Below are 25,952 nucleotides of genomic sequence, written 5' to 3' on the forward strand. Positions count from 1 at the left end.
TAGTTGTGCAATTGTTGAGTATCCTTTTCTAAACCCGTGGTGTAAATTAGAGAGGACTGCATGCGCATCTAAAAATTCATTAATCTGGTTGGCAATAATATGTTCGATTAGTTTACAACATGATGATGTAAGCAATATTCGACGGTAATTTTGTAATAATGCACGCTCACCTTCCTTGTGTATTGGCGCAATCCTGGCTATCTTCCTGTCGCTCGGTAGGCGTCCATGAAGTAATGAAATACGAAATATAATAACGAGAAACTTTGCAACAGATTCAGCATATCGCTTCAGGAACACGTTAGGAAGGTTGTCGGGACCACATGATGATTCAGTTTTTAAATTCTGTGGCATTGAAACTACGCCAGGGTATGAAATAAAATTTACATCACAGAGGTCAAACACTGCGTCACTGGATGTACAAGCACCGGAATTTGCAAACACACTGTGAAAGTAGTCATTGAAGTGGTGCGCAATATCCCCGTGATCGGTAACTACAGAACCATCAACCAAAATTTTCGACACTGGTTTCTTTTTTTCGCTTACATAATTCCTAAACTTTTTTGGTTCCTCTACAATGAAATTTGGAAGCACTGTATTAAAATAGTGTTCTTTCGAAGAGTGTACTGCGCGTGCAAGCCCTTCCTTTAATTCCTTTAAATGATCTAAATTCAAGCGCCCTTTCTTTAACCTTTTTATCTTTCGCTTTAAGTGGATTATTTCACGCGTCATCCACGGCGTTTTTCTGTGACCAAGTTTACGTTTGCTCGGCACAAACTTATCTATACAGTAGTGGTACATATCTTTAAAGCGGCGCCAAAGTGCGTTCAAATCAGTATCATTAAAATCGATGAGGCATGTTTCCAAATGTTTTATAATGGATGCATCATTGCACGTGAGTAGTCTTTGAAAGAACGTTTCACAGGGTTATTTGATTGAGTACAAGCGACAATGAGCAAGCGAACACTGACAAGCAGGTGGTCAGAGATGCCTTCCACAACTTCAACAGTGTATTCAGGTAATCCTCTAGGCAAAAATACCAAATCCAATACAGATTTGCTAGTTCCTTGCATACGTGTCTGTTCCTGGACTATTTGAATTAGGTCATGGGTTAACATCATGTTAAGTACATTGTTTAAATTATTGCTGTTTTGAGGAAGGGATTCAAAACGCTCCCAATTAGCGCCTGCTAGGTTTAGGTCCCCAATAAGTAGCAATTTGCTTCTTTGGAACCCAGAAATGTGCTCTTCCAGTTTGAACAGATAATCAGCTGAGGCCTCAGGAGGTCTATAAATGGCAATCAGAAGGAAGTTATGGCCCCAGCATGAGATATTTAAGCACAAACATTCAAGGCCGGGAATTTCCTCCAAGAGAACAGCCTGTATGTGGCCTTTACTTAGGACTGCAACGCCACCTCCTCTGAAAGGCCGATCCCTACGAAAAACTTGGTAACAATTAGGGAAGACATCCTCGTCGGCTATTTCAGTCCGCAGCCACGTCTCGGTTATGACGGCAATGTGTGGGTCATGTTCTAGTAAAGAAACCTCGAGAGGTTCTGTTTTGTTTACTACGCTACGAGCATTTAAGTTGATTATACGCAAGTGCTTGTCACATTCTTTGGAAAGGCGTCAAGGCTCGGGCTGCTCAGAGCGTTGATTGTTAATCTTGACGCGCATGTTTACTGTCTCATCCCAAAAGAACAAATCTTTATCGACCTTAAGTTTATCTTGAAGTAGGTGTACTTTTTTACCCTGCAGTTTCTCATCTTTCGCACTTTCCCACAGGAGCTTCCGTTTCTTTAGCGTTTCTTGCGAGTAATCGTTTTGTACAGACATGCCTGAATCTTTAAGCTTGCTGCAGTTTTGGAATATAAGTTTCTTTTCGTTAAAATCTTGCAGATAGATGATTAACGGTCGTTTGCTTCCTTGTCGGCCGAGCCTGTTCGCACTGTACGTGCAGTTTATCCCTCATTAGCTCGGTGAGAACTTTTTCCTTGAGGGCCGCTTCCGTTTCATCGTCGCATTCAGAAATGCCATGAATAATTACGTTCGACCGCCTATTTCTGTCTTCGAGATCAGTTAGTTTCTTCGACTGGAAGCCAATAACGTTTTCTATAGACTTTAGAGTAGTTTGAACCTGATCCCCTTCCGTCGCAGCAGATTCAGACCTTTTGTCAAATTGAGTGTACGTCTGTTGAAGGCTGTTTATTAATGTTTCGATGTTTGATATTTAGACTTTCATGTCTGAAATATCGTTACGGATAACAGCTTGACCCTCAAGCAACTCTTCAAACATTTCCTTCTGCGTGGGACCTGGGTTCGTTTCAATGTCCCCGCTGAGAAGCAACTTGCACACAAGAAGACATTCATAGGCAAGGTCAAGGCACTTCCGTGGGCACGGCAGGACAATATAGCCACAATCGATCAGATTTCTCTGAGTAGCAAGAGTATAAGACTGTACGTCGTGAGAGAAATACATAATAAAAACAAAAAAGGTGTTCTAATAAAATATAAAGCGAAAAAATACAAATTAAAGTTACTGATAACCAAGAAAAGGAATACACACCGAAGATAATTTTTAGGAAGGGCTTTAGTAGATGCTACTTTAAAGGCAATAATTTGCCCGTTGTTATAGAGCTGCTCAGGTTTCGAAATATCAGGTGATGCAAATAACAAATATTTCTTTTAAGCTGCAACGCTGTGCTTAAGGTAACCACTGACAGAATCTCAGCAACCTTAGACTTCTATAATTCCAAGGACCCGGAAGACTTCATTAAAGGGCTACTTGAGAATACATCTTGTTCATACTATTACTAAGACAACAGAGAAGTCGTAGACTATAACCAACGCCTCATATATAGGCTCCATAGATTACGAGAAACCATTCAACTCAGCCGAAACATGAGCAGTCATGCCCGCATTACAGAGCCATGGTCTAGAAGAGGCAGATGTAAATGTACTCGAAAATACCAATGACGCCGGCATTGCCAAAACAATTCCTTATAGAGAAAGTAATAAATTACCAATAAAGAAAGGTGTAAAACAGGACGACACGATCTCTCCAGTGACATTAGCCGCCTGTTTACAAGAGGTATTCAGAGACCTGGATTTGAAACAGCAGGGGATAAGAGGTAATGGCGAGTACTTCAGTGATCTGCAATTCGCTCGTGGTGTTCCCTTTGTTAGCAATTCCAGGATCCACTTACAAAGCATGATGGTTCAGTTAGGCAAAACAGTACGGTTGGTCTGAGAGTCAGTATGAAGAAAACTAAGTAATGCTAAGCAGGCTCGGAAGGAAACAGCTTTTTACGATGTGTAGGGAGGCGCTGGAAGCGGTAAGGCAATACACCTAGACAAGCCCCAGCTGCCCTAGCGGGCCTGGCGGCTCGCAGCGGCACATGAAGACGTGAACTGAGGGCTACACTCAGATAAAGACCAGAATACTATACTTCATAAAATTTGTTCCCCCTCTTCTTCCCAAGCATTTCAGTTTTGAAAAGCCGAGCCCGAGGCAGGGGATATCTTGCACCCATTATAAAGCCGCTAGGTACTCGGCGGCACTGCGTTCAAACCCAAAAGCTTCCTTCCTAGCCTGTCATAACGAGACCCTCATTACCTACTCTTGTCTGCTCAGTAAGAGCACACAAGTTGGGTAGAGCTCACTGGACAGGTATTCTCGTGTCATACATAGCAGTTTACCAATATACCTCAGGCGAAAAGTAAATAACCGAGGGCATGCAATGCGATGGCATGATAACCGATGGCTTTTAGGGTAACCGACTGGATACCAAGAGAAGGCAAACGTGGAAAGGGGCTGGCGGAAGTTAAGTGGGCGGACGCCATTCGCAAGCGGGCGTATAGTGACTGCAGGTGACAGAGGATAGGGTTAATCTTAAAAGTACGTTAGAGTCCTTTATTCTGCATTCCGCGCAGTTACGCTCATGATGAGATTCGGTAAATTATAATTTCGAAGAGATGGCATCAGAGCGGGAATCGTTTATTTCCGCGCGCCAACACGGGAGCTGCCTGTCCTTTGTTCTTAAATACTTCTACAAAGCACTTGTCTACCGAAAGATCGGGAAAAAAGAAATTGTTGAACGCTACTTAGCCGGAGGCCCCGGGGTCGAACTCGGCCGCCGCGGCAGCGTTTCGATGGAGTCGAAACGCAAGAGGCGCCCGTGTGCTGTGCGATGTCATTGCACATTGAAGATCCAAAGGCGGCCAAAATTATTCCGGAACCCTCAGCTACGGTACCACTTTCTCTCTTTCTTCTTCCTGCTCTCATCTTAACAGATCTTGACCGGGAACAGAAGAAGGAAAACTACATAAAAAGACAAAGAACGAGGAAAAATACAAGTTATTTCTTATGTTCACAAGGTGGAAAACAACCTTAAGAAAATTGCCGGCAAAACACGAACATGAGTTTTGTTCTGAGTACCTCGAGCAACTCGGAGGCCTACGCAAAGAAGTGAATAGCCAGGGCAAGCTGCATCATAAAGCATGCTATCCGCTATGCGGATAGGTGGACCAACGTGCCATACAAGATATTGCCAACGGGTGCACCGTGCAACAGAGGTCAGACCGGGCGCTGTATAAACAAACGGCGGAGTGAGCACGCTCGTCTTAAAAGCAACGATGGGAAGCAGTATGGTAATTCATTGTAGCAAATGCGAAATCTGCAAGCTTTTCCTTAAAAAGACTAAAACAATAGTAACATACAGCACGGAAATAAGGACTGCGGATGCGTCAAGAAGAAGGCACTTTCGTCAGCACACCTTCGACATCGCTCGAAACAGAATGAATCAAGTACCTTGGGGGCTAGCAGTGCTTTGTTCTGTGTTTTGTATTGATTTTATTTCTTTTACCCGTCACTATTAGACATTCTGGTCTCCATTCAAGCCGTGGTGATTATTCTTCCCATATGCACAGTTTATCTTTACAAACTTTATTACAAACACGTGAACGCATCATTATGCTGCACGAGATCGTTCACACGTCATCTGGCATTCAGGCACCCTTCACATTTGTGTCATCAAGCGCACGTGCAACCCGACGGAACCACTCATTAAACATGGTTCCCTTCAAGCCACATGTAGATTGTTTTAAATTTTCTTTTTTCCCTCTAACTGTTGAAATTTGGAATGGATTAAACGGCTCACTTTGTTTATTGCCAATTGAAGAGTTTGTTTTTCAGTTGACTGACAATTTGACCTGTTGATCTGTTTTTAATACTTCTGTATTATCCATTTCTATGCTACCCATGGTATTTCATCATCACCATCATCATCAATTATTTGACCCTTAAAGGCCCCTGGGGGAAGGGTATTACATAAGGGGGGGGGAGTAGTACATTCTACATCGCTCACATTGGTGGGGAAAAAAGAATTAAAAAAAGAGACAACAAAGAATAAAGAGAAATAAAGTCACGAAAAGGAAATGAAACAATTCATACAGCAAGATAACACATCAGACGTTCTTTAAACCTTACTGGATCGCTTTCAATGACAACAGACTCTAGAAGCCGATTCATTTCATTTGCCATTTATATATTTATTTACCACCACAGTATACATGGTGACAGGGTGCACTAGTGAAAGCGGCCTCTTGGACCACTTGACTTGGCCATGGACACCCAGCTGCGAGCTTTGGCAACAAAACCGTGGCACACTTTCAAACTAAATACAATATTGCAAAAAAAATCGCGACAGGTTCTTCCCGCAAGAAAAACAAAATGACAAACAAAGCAATGAAGAGTGCAATACAGTCAATTCGGTTCACAGATTCAATGCACTATCTGTAAATAAAAAAATATTCTAAAAGCTTACTGTGTGAGGTGGTTTTTAGGTCAATGTCATTGACACCAAGAGCATTTAGTAGACGCGGTAATATGTTTTCAAGTGTTTGACAGCCATATGTTGTTCTGTATGTTTTAATGTGCCACTGATCGACGTTTCTTGTGTTGTGTACTTTATAGCTTACTTGAATGTTGGAGAGTTCATGAAGGAAGGACGTGTGATTAATAATTTCGCGCTTCAGTGCGTGGTTGATTCGAAAGGTGTACAATTTAGTTACCGGGAGTATTTTGTATTTATAAAAAAGTTCTTGTGTATGGAATGTTCTAGGAACATTTTCAATTATTGTGTTAAAATTTTTCTGTAATACGAGTAGCTTGTTGATGTTTTCTTGCGAAGTTTTTCCCCACACTAAATTACAGTAATTGAGGCGAGAACTAAAGAGTGAATGATATATGGCCAGCAATGCTCTTGTTGGCAGTAGTTGGCGATATCTGCAAATTAAACCAATAATTTGCGACAGTTTGCTGGCAATAAAATGGCATGTTCATCTAAAGTCATTTTTTCATTAAATACAACGCCCAGTGTTTTAAATGTAGGTACTATATCTACATGAGCGTTATTGAAGCAAATGTCTTTTACAAGTGTAACTTCCTCATTTTTTGCTCTAAAAATAACTGCTTTTGTTTTCGCGACATTTACCTGTAAACCATTTTTTTGTCCATTCATATAAATTTGAGAGAGTAGAATTCCCTGTATCTATTAAAGTATCAACTTGAGTTCCTGAAAAAAAATATACTGGTATCGTCAGCATATATTATGTATTTTGCAGGGGCGATTTGCACAATATCATTAATAAAAATATTAAAAAGAAAAGGACCCAGTATGCTTCCCTGGGGAACACCGCGGTGAAGTGATACTATTTCCGATATATACTCATTATTACTGACAGCTTGTCTGCGATTACTCAAGTAAGACTGTACAAGGGATCCTTCGTGACCTCGGAAACCATAGCGGTCAAGTTTGCGGGTTAGTAATGCATGATTCAACAAATCAAACGCTTTTGTAAAGTCTATGAAAATGCCGATGACTATTTTATTTTGGTCAAGGTGTTTTAGTATGCACTCTTTTTGAGCTAGTAATGCGTGCTCTGTAGAACGGTGCTTACGAAATCCATACTGTGAGTCAGTTATTATATTTTGTTTCTCCTCGAACTTTGCGAAACGTTTGTGAATTAGCTTTTCAAGTGGTTTAGAAAATACTGGTAGCACAGAGATGGGTCTATAATTGCCGAAGTCATTTTTGTCGCCTTTTTTGTATATGACAGACACACGTGCAATCTGCATTTTAGATGGAAAGATAGCATTAGCAATGCACAAATTAAAAATATGTGTGAGACATGGAAGCAGGACATCAAGGGCAAACTTGATGGATTTTAGTTACATCCCGTCAATGTCTATACTTGTGGTATTGTTCAGCTCCTGGAAAACATGCAGTACCTCACCTTCTTCAATAGCGTCAAGAAATATTGTTTCACTGCTCAAAGGGATGTTGCGAAGGTCGTTATGCACGTATGGCGGGATTGAAAGATTAACGAAATGCTGGTTGAATTTGTTTACTAACTGTTGTCCCGATATCTCAACCCCATTTTGCTTGATAACATTAATATCATTGCGAGTATTACTAAAATTGAAAAGATTGCTTAATTTTTTCCACATTATCTCCGTCTTACCTCCTGCAGAACCAAACTGGTTAACGTAGTAAGCGTTTTTGCTCGCTCAAGTTCTTTGTTCAGGCGGTTTCGGTATATTTTGAAAGTCTGCAGTTCATTAATCTCTTTTGATTTGATGAATTTGGGATAGAGTTTGTGCTTCTTATAAATTTTATTTTTCAGGCCAGGTGTGATCTATGGTTTACGGGTGTGATGACTGCGCTTTGTCGTTCTTACAGGAAAGCATTCTTGGTAAACACTCTTCACTAGTTCAATCGACATTTGTCAACGTGCCTCTGAATTTAAGGAGGTTGTCGCTGTTCATAACCTGAAAACACTGCTTTGAACTCTTGAACTTATTTTTTCTGTGTTTTATACAGAGGAATATGGGCAAGTGGTCACTGAGATCAGAAATAATAATCGCAGCTTTGAGATTGTCAGTTTCAAAATTTGTGATGAACACATCTAGTAATGACGAGCAGGTAGCTGTAATTCGCGTTGGTGAATTAATTACATTGCAAAATACGTTTACCTTTTAGTGTGACTATCTGGCATTAATAAATTAATATTTATATCACCACCAAACAGCAGTCTTAAACAGTTATCATTAGCATAAGAAAGCGATGATTCAAGAAGACTAAAGAAATTCGAAGTACAACCTTGAGGGGGCCGATAACAAACAACAAAAATCACATTTTCGACATGAGTGGACAAAATTTCATAATGACATGTAGAAATTGTGAACATGGGTAGTAACTCGGGTTGCCATGCCTTCTCAAACAAAACACACACACCGCCCCCGCGGCCAAAGACACGGTTTAAAAATAAAGTCCGGTAGCTGTCTAACCGAGGGACGTCTATTTCACTCGTACACCAGGTTTCAGAAATCATAATGACATCAAAAGAATCATTGCAACATTGAAGTAAAGCTGATAGCTGCGATTCCTTGTTTCTTATTGACCGAGCATTAATATGGAGACATTTTAAGTGCTTTGAAAACGTTGAGCCGATATGGCCTCTAAACTCACCCGGAAGAATGTACGGGGTGGTAGGATGACGTACAGTACCAGCCATGGGATGGGAATACAACCTTAGGTTAGCCGATCGAGTTCAGACGCTTCAGTGATGTGAATGGCTGACATGCCATCAGACTTCCTTAGCAATACCTTGCCATTTGTGTGCCACACATACTTGTGATCGTGTACTTTTGCCCAATCCTTGACAGTTTTCAAAAGTTCCCGATTTCTTCTAGTCAGGTTTTCGAGCACATGCACTCTGTCGCCAGCAGCGATCAGTTTCTTTCGATTCATCCACCACATGTCCCTGACGGCTTGCCTAGCGAACCGGCAGATAACGCCCGGAATTTTATCGCGCCTTGCTGGCAAGCGATGGAGTGTATCTACATCATGGTTACTAAGCAGTGGCACTTCAAGTTTTTCGGCGATAGCGTTCAGTTTCCCCAAAAGATCTTCGCTTTCCGTTTCCTGAATTCCATGAAATTCGAAGTTTGCTCGCCGATGTCGCCATTCCAGTTCATCGATGTAGCTTTCAAGTGATTCCACACTTTTCTCTTTCGCCTCAAGTCTGTCCACTCTAATCCTGATTTCTTTTATTTCCCGTTCGTTCTGTTCAGTGCGCCGAAGCAAGTCAGACATCTGATCAGACATGAACTGCACGGCATCCTCAATGCCATCGACTGTTTCTTTCAATGGCATTAAGATATTAAGTTTTTGATTGATTGCGTTGAGAATGAGCAATATATCCTGCTGTTCTTCTACGCTGTTGATTTCGGCTTTCTCAGTTCGTTGTGGGCGACCTTTCGATCCTCTGCATTGCTGACACCTCCAAGCTTTGCGATATACATCGCCTTTTGATTTCAGAGTAGCCTCAGACACTCCGGCGCATTTACCCATGTGATACACAGTGCTACAAACTGTGCAAAGCACGGCATCATCAGACTTTGACACACTATCTTTACATTCAGGGCACAAAGAAGTTCCAGACATTGCGATAGTTTTGGAAGCAGCAGCAGCAGCAAATAAACAAAAATCAGATTTGGTTAATGATGACAAAAGGCCACCAACCTGCAATAGTACAGACGACGGTTTAGCAGTGTGTTTCCGCGGCCACCGCAGCTGCCAAAGTGCTGCTGTTGATCCCTTGAGGTGATCTTATATCCAGTGCTGGCGACGGCGTTGGCGCCACTGCCGCGGTGGGCGTGTTCCAGAGCAGATGACGGGGCGGCTTTCACAGTGTGAAGGCGGCGTGCGCAGAGCCCACGTGCGGCCGTTGCTTGCGTGCAGCAGGAGCTCTGCAATAGTACAGACGACGGTTTAGCAGTGTGTTTCCGCGGCCATCGCTACTGCCAAAGTGCTGCCAAAGATTTGTTTTCCAGATTTGTTTTTACTAATGTATTTACGCACTTCTGCTGTGTGTCTCCTCAGAGACAGCAGTATTTATAAATAAATAAAATAATAAATAAAATATGTGTTACTGTCGGTCATGCATATTTCGCGTCACCTTTCTTTCCTGCTCTATGTTTCAAATCGATGGAATAAAAGCATTCAGTTGATAGTCAGCGCAACTTCGTGTCACCTTCTTCTTGTCCTAAAGCACGACAGCAGTGGTGATAGAGGACAACCTTGCCTCAATCCTTTGTGTACCTCCACAGTTGTCGTACTATTTATCCCTTTCCATGTAAGTTCAACTTTATTGACTTGTAGATTTCCGGCAGAAAATCAGTACCTCATCACCGATACCTATACCTTTTAATATGTTCCACGGGAGTTCCCTGTTCACGTTGTCGCATGCACCGCTTATGTCCAGAAAGGCTAAATACAGAGGTCTGTTTTCCGAGTTAGCTATTTATATGCAATCGGTACTACGGCCACTACTCCGCAACGCCCTCGCGTCGCTGTGGTCGACGGATGTACTAGAAGGCGAACAAGATCTGTGAGCGCTCTCCGCTGCGGCGGACGGTCAGTATCAACACCTAAAATATTCTTACAGCGTGCGATGCGCCCGGCGTTACTATTGGCTGCGCCGTCGGGCAAAGGCTCCCAGTAGTCCTTGCAAAAGCGCATGACTTCCGGCACACTTGTTGTCGTGCAGCTCGGATAGCGAGAACCTCTCCTGAGTTTTCCGTCTTTCATGATTTTCGAATTACGCTAAAGGCTTTGACAAGGTTTTCTACACTAAACTCATGGAAAAGCTTTACGCTACAAGAATCGCTTCTAACATTATTGATCCTATTAGTGCGAACACTGATGACAGATTTCAATCCCTCCATACTGGCAAACAGCGTTAAGATGCTCTTCCTGTCTCATGCGGAGTGCTACAGGGATAAGTTCTGGGGCCCGTTCTTTCTTTATATATATCAATAATTTGGCGAGTTCGATCGATTCTGGAGTTAATATTAAACTATTAGCAGATGGCTGTCTTTTCTACACAATGGTTACATCCACAGCGGATCAAATAAAACTTGTAATGGGATCGACCGGCAGCAGTTCAAACAGCGCACCGAAGACGTAGATCTACGGAAACCCACAATATCTGCATACTGCACCGCTATTCCAGAAGCACAGTATTCTTAAAGATAATCAGATTTATCACTTTCATTTACTGCATTATATCCATCAGCAGAAATTACATGTACAAATTCCTGGTAAAAACTCAGTAAGATACGACCTTCGAATCCACAGAAAGTTTATTTCTAAAGTTCGAACAAACTATGGCAAACACTAATTTACCGAGTTCCCCTCTCTTCTCAATAGATTCAAACAGGACATTGACTTTTCTGTCAGCAATGCTACATTTAAAAGAAACATTTAACAATACCTAATTGCCAACAATGCTCAATTTTGTTCCCTGTAAAACTTCCTTCCGATGGCTTTGTTCGTGACAGTAGGGCCACGATCCACCCACGTCTGCAGTTTATTATTGCATGCATGCAATTGATCTTCCTTGCATATATAATTGTGATTATCTTGCTCATTTGACTCTGGCTTTATAGTTTGTGTTCCGGCAGCTCTTGCGTGTGTACATTTCTACACATGTATGTACTAATTGTGCTGTGATGTATGTTTTGCTTCTATTATTTCACCCGTCTTCTCTGTGAAACTCTTAGGGTGCCGAGGCCTCGTCAGGCTTTTCAGCCTTTTGTCTCGGCTGCCTCTTTCTGTAGAAAGAAAAAAAACAATAAATAAAGTGCGGTCAGGATACTGAGGGACGCCTGTGAGTGTGCCCATTCTGTCGCTCCTCTTCGAACGCCCACCGACCTGCGCTTCGATTAACTACCTTTACACCGGTTTCATGCCGGTGAGCAGCAGCCATTATGAGTTGCCTGAAGCGGAAGCGTTAGTTTAGGGATGAAAAATACTCAGCACCCTGCAAGCAATCCGGTGCGTCGTCGATTCGGAGCAGAAGATAAACATCCTTCCGAGTGATCTTGTTGAGACGGAGGTAGTCCACACGCAACCTGATGGAGCCAATGTTTTCGTCACCAGGACAACAGGAGACACCCAAGGGCTGTGAGAGGGATGCACAATGCCTCGCTTTAGCATATATCGCGGACATTGTCACAGATGAGGCGGCGCTCAGACGGCGAGACGCGGTACGTTCGCTGTCGCAAGGGACGTTGCATACCGGTGTTACTTTCATTAGAGACGGCCAACGCACGGCCTAGGGAAGGCTGGAAAAAACTGAAAGACTAGAAGCAGCGTAGGAGGCGTGAAAAGAGCCGGTCACGATAAGCGGGCCGAAGGTCCTGTAGCGCTGGTACGATGAAACAGGTCGAGAGGAAGCGGATCGGGAGCAGTCGCACAACAGGCCAGGTAAGCAACCTCGGTACAGGCACGGTGGTCGGAGAACTCATCAGCAAGAACAGGGTCAATTTCTTCAGTAGAGCTGAGGCATTCGCCGCGAAGAAAAGACGACAGGCAAGGAAATGGGCTGCTGACATAGATGGTACAGTGGCCTTCGGAAAACGAGAGAACGGCGCAAGGAAGTAGAAGGCGGTGATGGCGGGTGGCGGCTGCGGTATATTTTTTCCTGTCACCATTTTTTTGCTCAAATAAAACTTCCCGATTACACATTCATTCATTTCAAGAGTACACATTTCTGTCCTCTGGAGAAGCGTGTTGGTCAAATGTTTAGGGGAATTCCCCAAGGTGGAGTAGATTTCTAATAAGGGAGTAATTACTCATTGGCATCCACCCGAGCGCAGCCATACGGCTACAAAGGAAAGCTGTACAGCTTTCTCAGGAACTTCGTAGTTAAAGAAAAATTCGTCCTGGTCCGGGTTCGAACCCAGGACCACGGCTTCACCGGAGCAGTCGCTCTACCAATAGAGCTAACCAGGACGGCAAGCTTATGGTAGGGCGAGAGCGAATTGATCAATAACTCGAAGTGGGAACTGTGTTGGTCAAATGTTTAGGGGAATCCCCCAAGGTGGAGTAGATTTGTAATAATGGAGTAATTACTCATTGGCATCCACCCGAGCGCAGCCATACGGCTACAAAGGAAAGCTATACAGCTTTCTCAGAAACTTCGTAGTTAAAGAAAAATACGTCCTGGTCCGGGGTTCGAACCCAGGACCACCGCTTCACCGGAGCAGTCACTCTACCAATTGAGCTAACCAGGACAGCAAGCTTATAGTAGGGCGAGAGCGTTGGGGGATTCCCCTAAACATTTCACCAAAACAGTTCCCACTTCGAGTTATTGATCAATTCGCTCTCGCCCTGCCGTAAGCTTGCCGTCCTGGTTAGCTCAATTGGTAGAGCGACTGCTCCGGTGAAGCGGTGGTCCTGGGTTCGAACCCCGGACCAGGACGAATTTTTCTTTAACAACGAAGTTTCTGAGAAAGCTGTAGAGCTTTCCTTTGTAGCCGTATGGCTGCGCTCGGGTGGATGCCAATGAGTAATTACTCCCTTATTCCTTTGGAGAAGTATCGTGACCTACGTGATACTAAGCTGCGCGAGGAAGTCAACCAGTGCAGATCGTCACCTTACGAGGAATACATTTTCTATGGCCGTATCTGGCACACAGTTTCTTCGCACTGTACAACTTCCTGTCTGTCCTTCCCAACTCCATTTATGCTCTGAGGTAATAAACAACGTTATGAAAAAAAAACTTCCCCTCTTATCAAAGCTTTGTCGGGTAGCAACTTTTTTTGGAGCGTTTTGTGTCATGGAGCTGCGAGATGCTCTTCGGTAGCTGCTACTGCAGGAACCCCGTAATATCCAACCAGGAGGCCGAGTTTGCGGTGGCTCCTCGTTCGCTCTAACCGCCTAGTGCGGCCACTCGGGTCCGTTGTATCGGAGGCTCGCTGCCATCACCTTCATACATTATTTGAGAGGTAGCACCGCCCGCTTTTGTAGGAAGCTAGCGTTCGCTATAACTGTGGCCGTTATAAGTGAGCTTGGTTTTACTTTACTGATCGCTTAGTCAAGGTAGAAGCCTAAGAATTGAAACGAATTCTGGGCTAGATGCTTGCACAAGCTCTAGTTCGTTGGTGGCAGATGCTGTAATCGGAGTTTTCTGAGAACCTGAGAACATCGTTGCTAAGACAGTCATGAAGGTAATTAGAAACAGACGCCAACAAAGCAATGGCTTGAACGAAGAAATCGTGCGGCAGCAACGATTTGCTCATGACGAGGTTCAACTGTAGCGGCCATAGTTTATTTATTTATTTATTTATTTATTTATTAAACCCTCAGGGTACAAATGTACATTATAGAGGGGAGGGGCGGATGCAGAGGCATACACAATTTACACAAAAAAGTTATTAGTAAAAAATATACACAATCTCTGTAAAACCAGTACAAAAACGAAAGTAAGCATACAAAAAGAATGAAAAAGAACAAAGGTACAAAGAGTAAACTACGACATCAGTAACGGTGTTAATACAGAAAAATATGGCAAGGAAAACAAATAATAAACAAGGAATGCAGTTCCTAATAAACAAACAGTCGTATTGGGAATACGAACACCATCTATGAACGCCATGATGATGATATGAGCACTAGATATGAAAAGAAACTGTGTAATGCTGATTTAAAGTTCTCAATTTCCGATATACTAGTTAGTGATGCTGGTAGGTTATTCCAGTCATTGCTTGTCCGAGGAATAAACGAGTATGAATATGCAAGCGTATTTGAGTGTGGAATATGTACCTTTTTGCTGTGGTCACGGAAATAAATGGAAATAAACGAAACATTTAGGAAGGGAGCCGTTTCGATTGTAAACGAAAGTGTTGGGTGGCAGGATAATCATCCCCGTTGTTGTGTCGTAACATAGAGGCTCTGATGGATAGCACATCTTCCATGTTTTGGCCGCAACACTTGGTTTTCTACATCGTCAATGCCTTTTTTTCTCATGTAGCCCTTCATCGTGAAGGTCTTTGTAATAAAGACTAAGAGCTGCAAGAGAAGAAGGCTTACTGCTGCTGTGTAGCTACATCCTCCCATGTAAGCAAAAGAAGCATAACGTCTAAGGCATCGTAGAAGAAGATGATTTTACATAAGCTAGACACAAATGTTTATAGCCAAAAATGCGAAAGAGCTAACCGCGTAATCTTATCAAATGGTCTTTAGAGACTTCAACAGAGCTGTGATTTCACGTCACGTATCTTTCCTTGGCCATTGTTTGCAAATGATGCCATTTCCTGTGCTTACGGCAAGAACCAGTTCTTGTTTTTTGGGGGTGAGGGCCAGAGCAAGGCGGCCTTTTTTTATAGTCCCCGACCGCGCATTCGGCGACTCCATTGAAGCGGTGAACGCACGGGCTTAGTTCCTTGAAAGAAAAAGAGCAACTGGGCAGAACCCGTGGCTTCTCCGGCACACTCCGCAGACAGCTAGATAGATTAAACGCCACAGCGAGTTTTCCATGACTCGTTGCCTCCCAGATATGGCGTGATCGGCTTTGTGGGAGGATAAGAAGCGGAAGAGGAAAAAAAAGAACGCTGGCTCCCGCCGTTTTCCGCAGCTCCCGCCGCTTCATTTTACTGCTCGCTCTCTCCTCTTCCCCGCATTCTCCCATTTCGCTGGTCGTGCACGCTCTTACGCACCCCTCAGGAGCCTCGCTACGCTTCCTGAGCCCCGCACCGGAAAGCGGCTCACGATTCATTGGCTCGGATAACTTAAGCACCAGTGGAGCTTCTCCACCACCGGCGTCCATACGACCTTGCTGCTTCAGCGCCGCGGTACGGGCTTCCGCCATTTTGTTTCTGCGGGCTCCTGTATTCTCTATAGAAATCGGGCTCACTTCCATAGAAAGAAAGCAAGGTAATTAATAAAAAATTAGGAGTCACTTTGGCGACTAAAGTGGTGCAAGGCGAAAGCCTGAGTACAGCATTCTGCCACGAATGTGGTTGTGAATGATGATTCAAGTGCTGCCAGCGAATGACGCGTCCAGTGGCTGTCTGCGTGTGTTACTGATGTGTGGTTAACATGTTAAGCTTCGCCTGAAGAGTGGAACGCGACAGCGTCTTGCAACGCTGCCAGGTAGTCCACAGAACGCCATCGCCAATTCGGCGGTACGCCTTGCTGGACGGTAAATTTATTTTTTGAGGAAAGGAAATGTATCTCTCTCGCATATCTGGGTGGACACCTGCACCTCGCCTTAAGGGAAAGGGGGAAGATGGGAGTGAAAGAAGACGCCGTATTAGCTAGACGCGCCTTTGTTCATTCCAAAACCATTCAGCTGGCATTACGGAGTGGCTAGCGTGCTCGTATCGCATTCCGGAGACCCTGGTTCGATTCCCCAACTCTACCAATTTCGTTCTCGGTTTTATTGATTTATGCGGCCTAACTAGAAAGGTTAATTAGGCTATTTCATATTTATGTTATTGCATTTCTATCCATCTTGTTCTGTCATTCACCTGTCAAATGTTGGAACTGTCTAGGATGTTCGACACAACGTATATGAAACGAGCAACGTCGAACTGCGTGGGGAAGTGCGTGGTGGTGGAGCGAACGCGGCTTCGTACTTATCCGTTTTTTCAGCAGCGTCTCCTTCCGCGAACGCTGTTGTCGCTGCGACGCGCGTCCTTCTTTTCTTTTACTCTTTCTTCTCACCTCTTCATTCTCCTCTATCTTAATTAGGCTGCTTGATTAATTAAGCAATTAACTAAACTCAGTCCCACTTACTTGGAGCATCACTATACGATCCCTTTGATTGGTTGCATGGTTACTAGCCAAAGTACAATTGGCCCCATTTGAAATTCGCGCACTGTGACGTCACGAGCATTTCGACCAATTGAAAAGCGTGACATTTTCTGTCGACAACTCCTGCTAACAACGATGAGGCATTAAAGGCTTCTGCCTTAAAAGACAATTCCAGGTGTCCATGAGCTGTAGGAGGACGCCACTTAAACAAGAAATAAAAACACTTGGAAGCACTCGGACATCGCCCACAGGAGTCTATGTTACTCCAATAAATAGCAGTAAACGATATAGACAGCTTGCTGTTTCACTGTTTCAGAAGCATAAATTATATTGCACTTACAATTCTGTCTTTTTATTAGCTTCTTGTAAGTAATAAGTGAGTATTAAAAATTATGGATAATAAGTACAACGCCGAGCTTAATGACATAGTTTCGGTAGAGCATCAGGGACCTTGCTACAATCGAAACTACAAAAAAGACTTCTCCGGATTTCGTTATTCATTTGCTAAGTTAGTTTTGAAAGGTAGAGGACTCTAGTTCCAGTTGTTTCAGTTTAATGGGGCTTAGAGAAAAACGTACAGTCAACAGTTTAAAGGAACAAAAGTACCGAACATTCCTTTTTCAGATTTGTTGTTTTCAAACTATTGTTTGCAAGGAATATTTTTATTAAATTCTAAAGTATATAATTTTGATTGCAAAAAAATTTCACGCCCTCTAAGGTATGCTCGTCTTTCTGAGTACCACAAGTTATGAATCTAGTTCGCAGATGGCACAAGTCAAACTCGCTGTTAGCGTGTTTTCTGTCTTGTGCCAATTTAGCCATTAAGCTGCACTGCAACCCATAGCTGACGTCGAATTCTTGTGCAGTCCCATCGCCATGCTTGGTGCGGGCGCCTTCAGTACCTCGCCTATCTCGCGCACCTAAAGTAGAAATTTTACAAGGGCTACACAACCACCGTCGAGACGTACCGTGACCTCTAGCAGGACCGTACGCAAGCGATAGCGTGTCGTCCCTATCGTGCAACTAGTCCGAGTTTTGTGTCAGATCAGGTTGAGTCTTATTTTTAAGCAATGTCGTACAAACAGTTGATATTTCTCCGACGCACGTGCACATTGCATTTGTAGCAACGGAAATCAGTGTGGTCTCTTATTTGGAGATGCGACGTTTTCGGAGTAGTCTACACGCCAATTAGTGCGAAAGCATTATTCCGATGGGTCGACGCCGAGCAAGATTCTGAGACATTTGTAAGCTTGTGGGGTTTGTGGGTTAGTGGCAAGCGAAAATAATAAATCAAAAATGAAATCAAATAATTATTCATGACTGGGATTCGAACCCGCAGCAGCGGGAATAGATCAGCTTCGCAGGCTGGTGCGCGAGAGCACTAGGCTCAGAAGGCAAGGAAAAATGCCGAAAAGAAAAGTCTGAATGAACTCACACCGAAAACACCATGTTGCGTAATACGAGCCAGTCATACCCCGCAAGTCGCCATCTTCCCAAACATCAAAATTCTCGGGGGCACACACATGCGTATAGATAAGGCCGTCAGCTAGGCGGCTGGGCAATTAGTCGCCTTGTGACTGCACACTAATAGAACTTTGTGTGGAATCATAGATTTTCTAAGAGACTGACAACAAGACGTCTCTTTGTTCTCGTTCATTTTTTTTTCACCTGAAGCTGGCCCAATGGTATCAGTGGTGTTGGACATGCAACTGTGACTTCTACATCGGAAACCCCAAAAAGAAGAGGTAAGAGACGCACATCTGCGTACACCGCTCAAATCCTAAAGCGGATTGGGAAACTGCATTCTCGAGACGACAAATTCAGAAATACACTGGGCCGGATGAAAAAAAAAAGCACGAGACAAGGCGAGTGACACATCAGGAGGCTCTAAACAAGCTGAAATCGCATTTGCTACGAGAACTTTTTTTCAGATCAGACTCTACTCTTTTTCAAAACCTTAAAAGCGCTGGTCGAATCAAATGAAACAATTAGCTCTCAATTTGCTCTTTCACTCCTCGAAATCTTATCGCCCCTTAGAAGAAATGCTTTATTTGGTGCATGTGAGGACGCTGAGGCGATGGCTGGCAGGCATTCGAATGGCATCGGGTATCACTCCAGGTGCCATGAATGCCATAGAACAAATAACGAAAGAACGGTGCTGGTTGGTTTAGGTTGGTTTATGGGGTTTAACGTCCCAAAGCGACTAAGGCTATGAGAGACGCCGTAGTGGAGGGCTCCGGAAATTTCGACCACCTGGGGTTCTTTAACGTGCACTGACATCGCACAGTACACGGGCCTCTAGAATTTTTCCTCCAAAGAAATTCTAGCCGCCGCGGCCGGGATCGAACCCGCGTCTTTTGGGTCAGCAGCCGAGCACCATAGCCACTGAGCCACCGCGTCGGCTTGAAAGAACGGTGCGAAAGCAAAGTTAATTTTTGATCAGTTAAAAGTCAATAATACCCTCTATGCTTGGGACGAGGAAGCCAAGCAGCGGTTTAAACACCGGGATGATTCTAGCAATGAGTGACTGAACGATCATAAACCTGATTGCTTCAAGATTATGAATGTGAACGCCAGAAGCATGATTAACAAAGTAGATGCGATAGAAATTATATGTCTTGAACATGATCCTGATATTATAATAATCACCGAGACTTGGCTACACAAAGGTATCGGAGACTGTGAAGTTACACCCCCCGGCTACTCCATAGTAAGAAAAGACCGTGAAAGGAGAGGTGGTGGCGTTGCGATAATGATAAAGAGCAACATAGCCTTTTCTGTCATGGAAGGGCTTGGAGATATAGAAACTGCATGGATCAAAATCAGGCTGAATTCTCGCAGTGTCTTAGTGGGGGCTTTCTACCGAGCTGCAAACTCAACTACTGATGTGCTTGTTGCTTTGAAAAGATTATTGGACTCCAAAATTCACTATGGTGACAATATCTTGTTACTTAGTGATTTTAATCTGCCAGAAATTGATTGGTTGTCTATTTCTCCTGGCAATGTTGATGTAGCTACAGGTGAACAGCTGGTTGAACTCGCATATTGCTATGATTTGAACCAGATTGTTGATCAGAGCACAAGAGCATGTTCAACCACATCTTTGATATTGGATCTTGTCTTCTTGTCATCCGGTTTACAAGAGTTTTTGCAGAGTTGTGATGTGGAAGAGGGTTTGTCTGACCATAAGATGGTGGTTGTGTCCCTCAATATGATTCCTGATATCCGTCATAAACCTTGTAGAAGAGTTGTTTTGAATTTTGCTGCTGCTGACGATGTCGGAGTATTAGACTACCTTGAAAACTCGTTTGAGGAATTCATGAGCTTCTATGAAGACGGAGCTGGAACCGATGAGTTGTGGGAGTTCTTTGCAAATATGATAGCGCATGGAATCAATATATTTATTCCTAAAACCATGAAAACAATAAGAAGAAGGAATCCTTGGATTAATAGGGATATCATTTTCAAAAAAAGACAGCTAAAACATAAGCTCGGATCATCCAAGTCCAGTACTGAAAAACTCCATACATCTAATGAGCCAAGAATTAAAACGCCTCATCAAAGAAAGTAAAGACAAATTCTACAGTCAGACTCTCACAAGGTTTCTAACCGAGGCACCTAGCAAGTTTGGAGGTATGTAAATCGCTCAGGTAAAAATAAGCAAGATAAGCAAAATAAGCAATGATGAAGGGAGCGTAGAGTTGGCTGAGAGATTTAATTCATTTTTTACATCATTTTCCACAAGTGATGATGGCGAATCGCCGTGTTTTCAGCCTGCGGATAGTCCTCCCATATCGAATGTAGAATCAGTGAGGAAGGGGTCCTGAATTTGCTCTTGAATATAGACACCAAAAAGAGTCCAGGCCCAGATGGAATCCCGAATGAATTTGTATATAGATATGCAGAGTGGACCTCCAAATTTCTAGCTAAAATTTTTCAGTCGTCTGTTAACAGTGGTTGTGTGCCCATCGCTTGGAAAAATGCGAAAATAGTGCCTGTGCTTAAAAGTGGTCCTACTTCGAACGTTGAGAATCACAGACCTATTTTCGTCATTTGTGCTTGCTCTAAGATACTTGAACATATCATCTAAAAACATTTATTAATTTACCTTGATTGTAATAATTTGTTATTTGCTAATCAGCATGGCTTTCGCAAGGGACTTTCCACAAACACACAACTCACTGAACCTGTACACGACCTCTGCTTGTCAATTAATTCCCGCATGCAAACAGAGATAGTATTTTTTAGATTTCGCAAAGGCGTTTGATAAAGTCTCGCACCCGAAACTGTTACTTAAATTCTGATGCATATTTAAAAATGAAACGATAACTAAGTGGTTTACGTCCTATCTTTCCTGTCGAGCACAGTATGTTCAAGTTCATGCTCATAAATCCAGCATTAGTCCAGTAGACTCCGGCGTTCCGCAGGGCAGCGTCCTGGGCCCGCTCCTGTTTTTGATTCTCATCAATGACTTGCCTAACGAACTGACTGTACCGGTCCGATTGTATGCAGACGACTGCATCATTTATAAATAAATTGGTACTCTGGAAGATCACGTTGAACTAAATCTAAATTTCCAAAAAATCAACGAATGGTGCAAAAGGTGGCAGATGGTATTAAATCCAAATAAAACAGTTTTTATGACCATTACAAGAAAGAAAACTATCTCAGATTTTAGTTATAGTATCAATGATAGAATAATAACCAGGGTCAATAAATACAAATACCTTGGATTAACACTTACTTCTGACTTACGTTGGAATTCACACAGAAAATACATGTTCCAAGGCCTCAAAAACACTCTGGAGCCTCAGACGAAATATGCATAGTGCAACCCCTTCAATCAAATGTCTGGTTTTTAAGAGCTTGATAAGGCCCATTCTCGAATATGGAAAAATTGTTTGGGACCCCCACACTGCATTCAATTGCTCTAAGCTGGAAAGAATTCAGCGTCTGGGAGCTAGGTTTATATTTAATAGGTATCGACATTCTGATTACCCAACGTCTTTGTTTGGTTTAGTTTACTGCGGTTTAACGTCCCAAAGCGACTGAGGCTATGAGAGACGCCGTAGTGAAGGGCTCCGGAAATTTCGACCACCTGGGGTTCTTTAACGTGCACTGACATCGCACAGCACACGGGCCTCTAGAATTTCGCCTGCAAGAAATTCAGCCGCCGCGGCCGGGATCGAACCCGTGTCTTTCGGGTCAGCAGCCGAGCGCCGTAGCCACTGAGCCACCGCGGCGGGGCCAACGTCTTTGTGTAAACGTGCTGATTTGCAAGCGCTCGGTTTTAGAACCAAATGTGACAGGCTCAAGGATCTTTTTCCGATTAATAATCGCAGCTTGAAAATAAACCATTCAAAGTACTTTGAAATTATAACTGGAGAAATATCACGCCATCGTCACAGCTTGTACATACCAATGCCCACAGTCCGAAATGATTGCTTTAAATTGAGTTTTTTTCCAAGAACCATTAAGGAATGGAATGTGCTACCAAACTCTGTTGTTTACCTCACAATCTCTAAGGGAATTTTCAGATAAGCTGCATGATGTTTTATCGTCTACATGAAATATATGCCAGTGTTTTATTTTTTGTATAAGTGGTGAACGCTGTATGTAATGTATTTTGTGCCCGTTTCAATTGTTTGTGTTCTTGCAATTTTTCTTGCCTCATTATCCACTCCTGTTATAGCCCGTGATCTGGGCTGACAGTATAAATAAACGAAATAAATGAATGAATAAAAGATTGGCCACTGGAAGACAAATCATGTCGTCTTTTATTCAGTGAAATAGGTTTGAAAAGAAATTTTATGTATGGTAATTCAGAAGATATTGTATTTAGCTTCCTAGATGATGAAAATACAAGGACTTCCCTTATAGTCAACGCAGCTTTCGTTATGGCGGTGTCTGGCATATCAAGAACTTGGATTCAGCCAGTAGCCGTTATGGCCGCCAACAAAGCATAGTCAGCTGTTTTAGTATGCAAGCTGCTGTTAAATTTAATTGTGCGGCTTGAAACAAGAGGTAATTTGGTGACAGTAGTCATCTGTGATCCAGAATCGAATAATGTCAGTCTGTCAAGAATGTTCATCCGTCCTATCCATGAGCCATATTTGAACACACCAACTGATGATCCCAAAAGAAGGTTCATTTCATTTCATTTCATTTATTTTTCCCTTAAAGGCCCGAGGGCATTACATAAGGGGGGAGCAAACTCAAGATTTGTACGAACAAGACAAGAACACTACAAAGAAAGAAAAAAAAAAAAACATTGAAAAGGAATAGAGATGTACAACAGGTAAGGGGCGTCGAAAAGGTTATACAATATGTAACAAGTAAAAAAAAATTTAACACATGAGTAAACAAAGGCTAAGGAATGAAAAAAAGCAAGGACACTTGTCTGTCTCAAGCACAACATATAATTGAAAAGATTGCACTCACGAAAAATGGTCCTTTAGTATTTCACGGAATGATTTGCGATTAGTGCATGATACAATGGTGTTTGGCAGGGCATTCCATAGAGTTATTGCGTGCGGGAAAAAAGAAGAACTGAGTGCTAACGTGCGACAGTTGATGCGAGCGATGCTATGATTGTGGTTCAAGCGGCTAGACGTCCTATGGGGGGGTTCTAGTTTTGCGTGGCGCGAGCGCGGATGATAATAGAAATGATGCAGAAGACAGAGGCGAGATATGATGCGGCGTGACACGAGCGATGGAATGGAGACGGTCTGTTTCAGTGCAGTGATGCTGGTTTTTCTTGAATAGGAAGATGTTATAAAGCGGATGGCGCGGTTCTGTACGGCTTCGAGGTCGGCGGCGAGATAAGCTTGCGATGGATGCCAAATGGATGACGCATATTCTAATTTCGGGCGAATGAATGTCATGTATGCTAGTTTCTTTATTTCAGGGGATGCGTCCTTCAAGTTACGTCGTAAGTAGCCGAGTGTGCGTGAGGCTTCTGCGCAAATGTTTTGAATGTGGGTTACCCATGATAGTGATGGTGTTAGGTGGAGGCCAAGATATTTGTATGATAATGTGGGGTCGACAAGAAGTGAACCAATGCTGTACTGATGCGGATTCATAGTGCGTTTTCTCGTGAAAGACATAGATTTGCACTTGCTAATGTTTAACATGCTAATGCACTTGCTAATGTTGGCAAGAAACTAAAGGGCAACAAATTTGCAGGACACCCTTCGCTCACCTCCTCTATTCATTAAAGTTTCTACCTCTCCTTCGCTGAAATGTAAGTTAAATATGCCGCACAAGTACTCAACAAATCGATGTCTGTGGCACTATTAACTCTCATCACCATTTAGGGACTTCGTGTGGACGCCATATTCACGGCAGAATTCACGAAGATGGCAAATAAGCTTTTTGACGGCGTCAACACTTAGACCCTAAAAAAACAGGACGACTAATTGTGGTATGCAGTGTTTGGGGGCAAGGAACATCATGCCTTCCTTGAGTACCACATAAATAGGGCTGCCCAATGACATTTTGGTTGCCATCGGGGAAGCAACCGCACTCCATCAGAGGTTGGCAGATTACAATCAAAGCCTTGCTCCTGCTGCGGACTGTGAAAAAAAGATTTTGAATTTTCTCATCTTTCACTCGTTTCTCTTTGACACTGGTTGCGACATTTTGTGTAACTACTACCAAAGAAAAGGTGGTAATAGGACACATAATCTGCACCAGTTCTTTGCCACTGTAAAACATATTTTGCATATTGGCAAATTTTAAACTTTCTCAAGGATACAGCGAAGGGACAACAAATGCATTCTCATCAACTTGGAGACTGTATCGGCATTGTTGTCACGAAGCAGCACACCAACAACAAGCCACAGCAGCTCACAAGTCTCCGATTCATCTGACGTGCAAGGGTCTTCACAAAATTCCCCTCGCATTGTGCATGGAAATGTTGTGTACCATGTTGCTGGTACTATTGTGAAGTGCTTTCTTGATCTGAGAACTACAGAGTGCACATGTGATAGAACACTGCTTACAGCGTACGGTGGCTCTGTCCATGAGGAACGCCAACTTTTCGCACTTCTCAGGAAGAATAGTGACCTTAGTGCCTTTTCACGCCAGCTGCTGCAACCTCTGGATGCTGTCGATATTATACATGATGTTCCAGCTAAATGTAACCATGCTTTTAAAAAAGACGAAGTTCCCTAGCCATGTGAGTCCAACTGAGGGTTATTGTCAGTCGTGTGTCCTAGTCTGCCGAATTTTTTTATTACCCAAGGGTAATTAATTAGCAGGATTAATTAGCTATCTTTTTAATTATTGTCTTCAGGAAGAAAGTATCAATGTAGGAATTGTACATCCGATAGCAAAATACCGGTTGCCGTGTTTGCAACCAAATACCACTGATACAGCTTCTTTTATTTGTCTTAAAATAAAACCCGCGAATACAAAAAGAACCAAGTGAGAGGGAAGCAGTTTCAGCGCTTCCAGCCGATCGGTTAAGCAAAGAAACGACATCTGCTTATCTTTGCAACGCTGTCCCGAACAGGGGCATTTTGCGATTGTTGGGAGATATACACCAGCAACTCTCGCAATTAAGGTGCAAACACAAGTGAACGGAACATGACGATGGAATTTTCCTTGCTGAATAAAGTGTTCTGCTAGCAACATTTCCTCAAGGGTGAGTTTTCTTTTCTTTTATTGTCTTGAGAGCTCTAGCTCTATTCCACACTTTACGCCACGTCACGTCGAAGTGCGACCCACCGTCATAACCACCGCTTGCTCGGTGCGCCCGATAGTGATGCGGTAGGGGAGTTAGTCTCTAATAAGAATGTCAACGACAAAGGAACGCCGGGCCAGAGCGGTTTTTCTTCATTTTGGCTCCACATGGCGTGAGTAATGCGTTTTACAAATGAGCAAGTGGTAAATATTATTCTTGCCTTGTGAGCCGCTGACGGCAATAGGAGGCAGGCCTCGAAAATATACCAGTCTTGGGGCTGGGGAGGGAAGCCAACTGCATCCACAGTAATGAAGACCAACGAGACGTCAAGGCAGACGGGGACTCTCAAAAGAACGAGGCACGAACTTCGTCTATAAGTGAATAAGTGGAGGCGGATATCTTGGCGTTTATCGCTGCGAACCCACACGCAAGCTTTTGTGACGTGAGTGCTGACGCAATGGCGTAGAAGTCATCTGCCTAGAGAATCACGAAGAAGGCAAAATTTCACCCGCTCCATTTTCAACTGCACCAAAAGTTAGCAGTGAATGATTTTCAAAGCCGTCTTGACTTCAGGAATTGGATTCTGATAAAGTGTGACGATGA

At 43.2% G+C, this 25,952-nt stretch overlaps 1 pseudogene; it reads left to right on the forward strand.

The window, feature by feature from the left end:
* The window catches only part of LOC149345799 (uncharacterized), a 44,258-nt pseudogene extending 19,420 nt beyond the window's left edge, over positions 1-24,838 (forward strand).
* Positions 24,839-25,952: the final 1,114 nt, after the last annotated feature.

Source organism: Amblyomma mixtum, chromosome 4 (genome assembly GCF_055824585.1).
Source record: "Amblyomma mixtum isolate Tamu chromosome 4, ASM5582458v1, whole genome shotgun sequence".
In the NCBI taxonomy this organism is placed as follows: Eukaryota; Metazoa; Arthropoda; class Arachnida; order Ixodida; family Ixodidae; genus Amblyomma; species Amblyomma mixtum.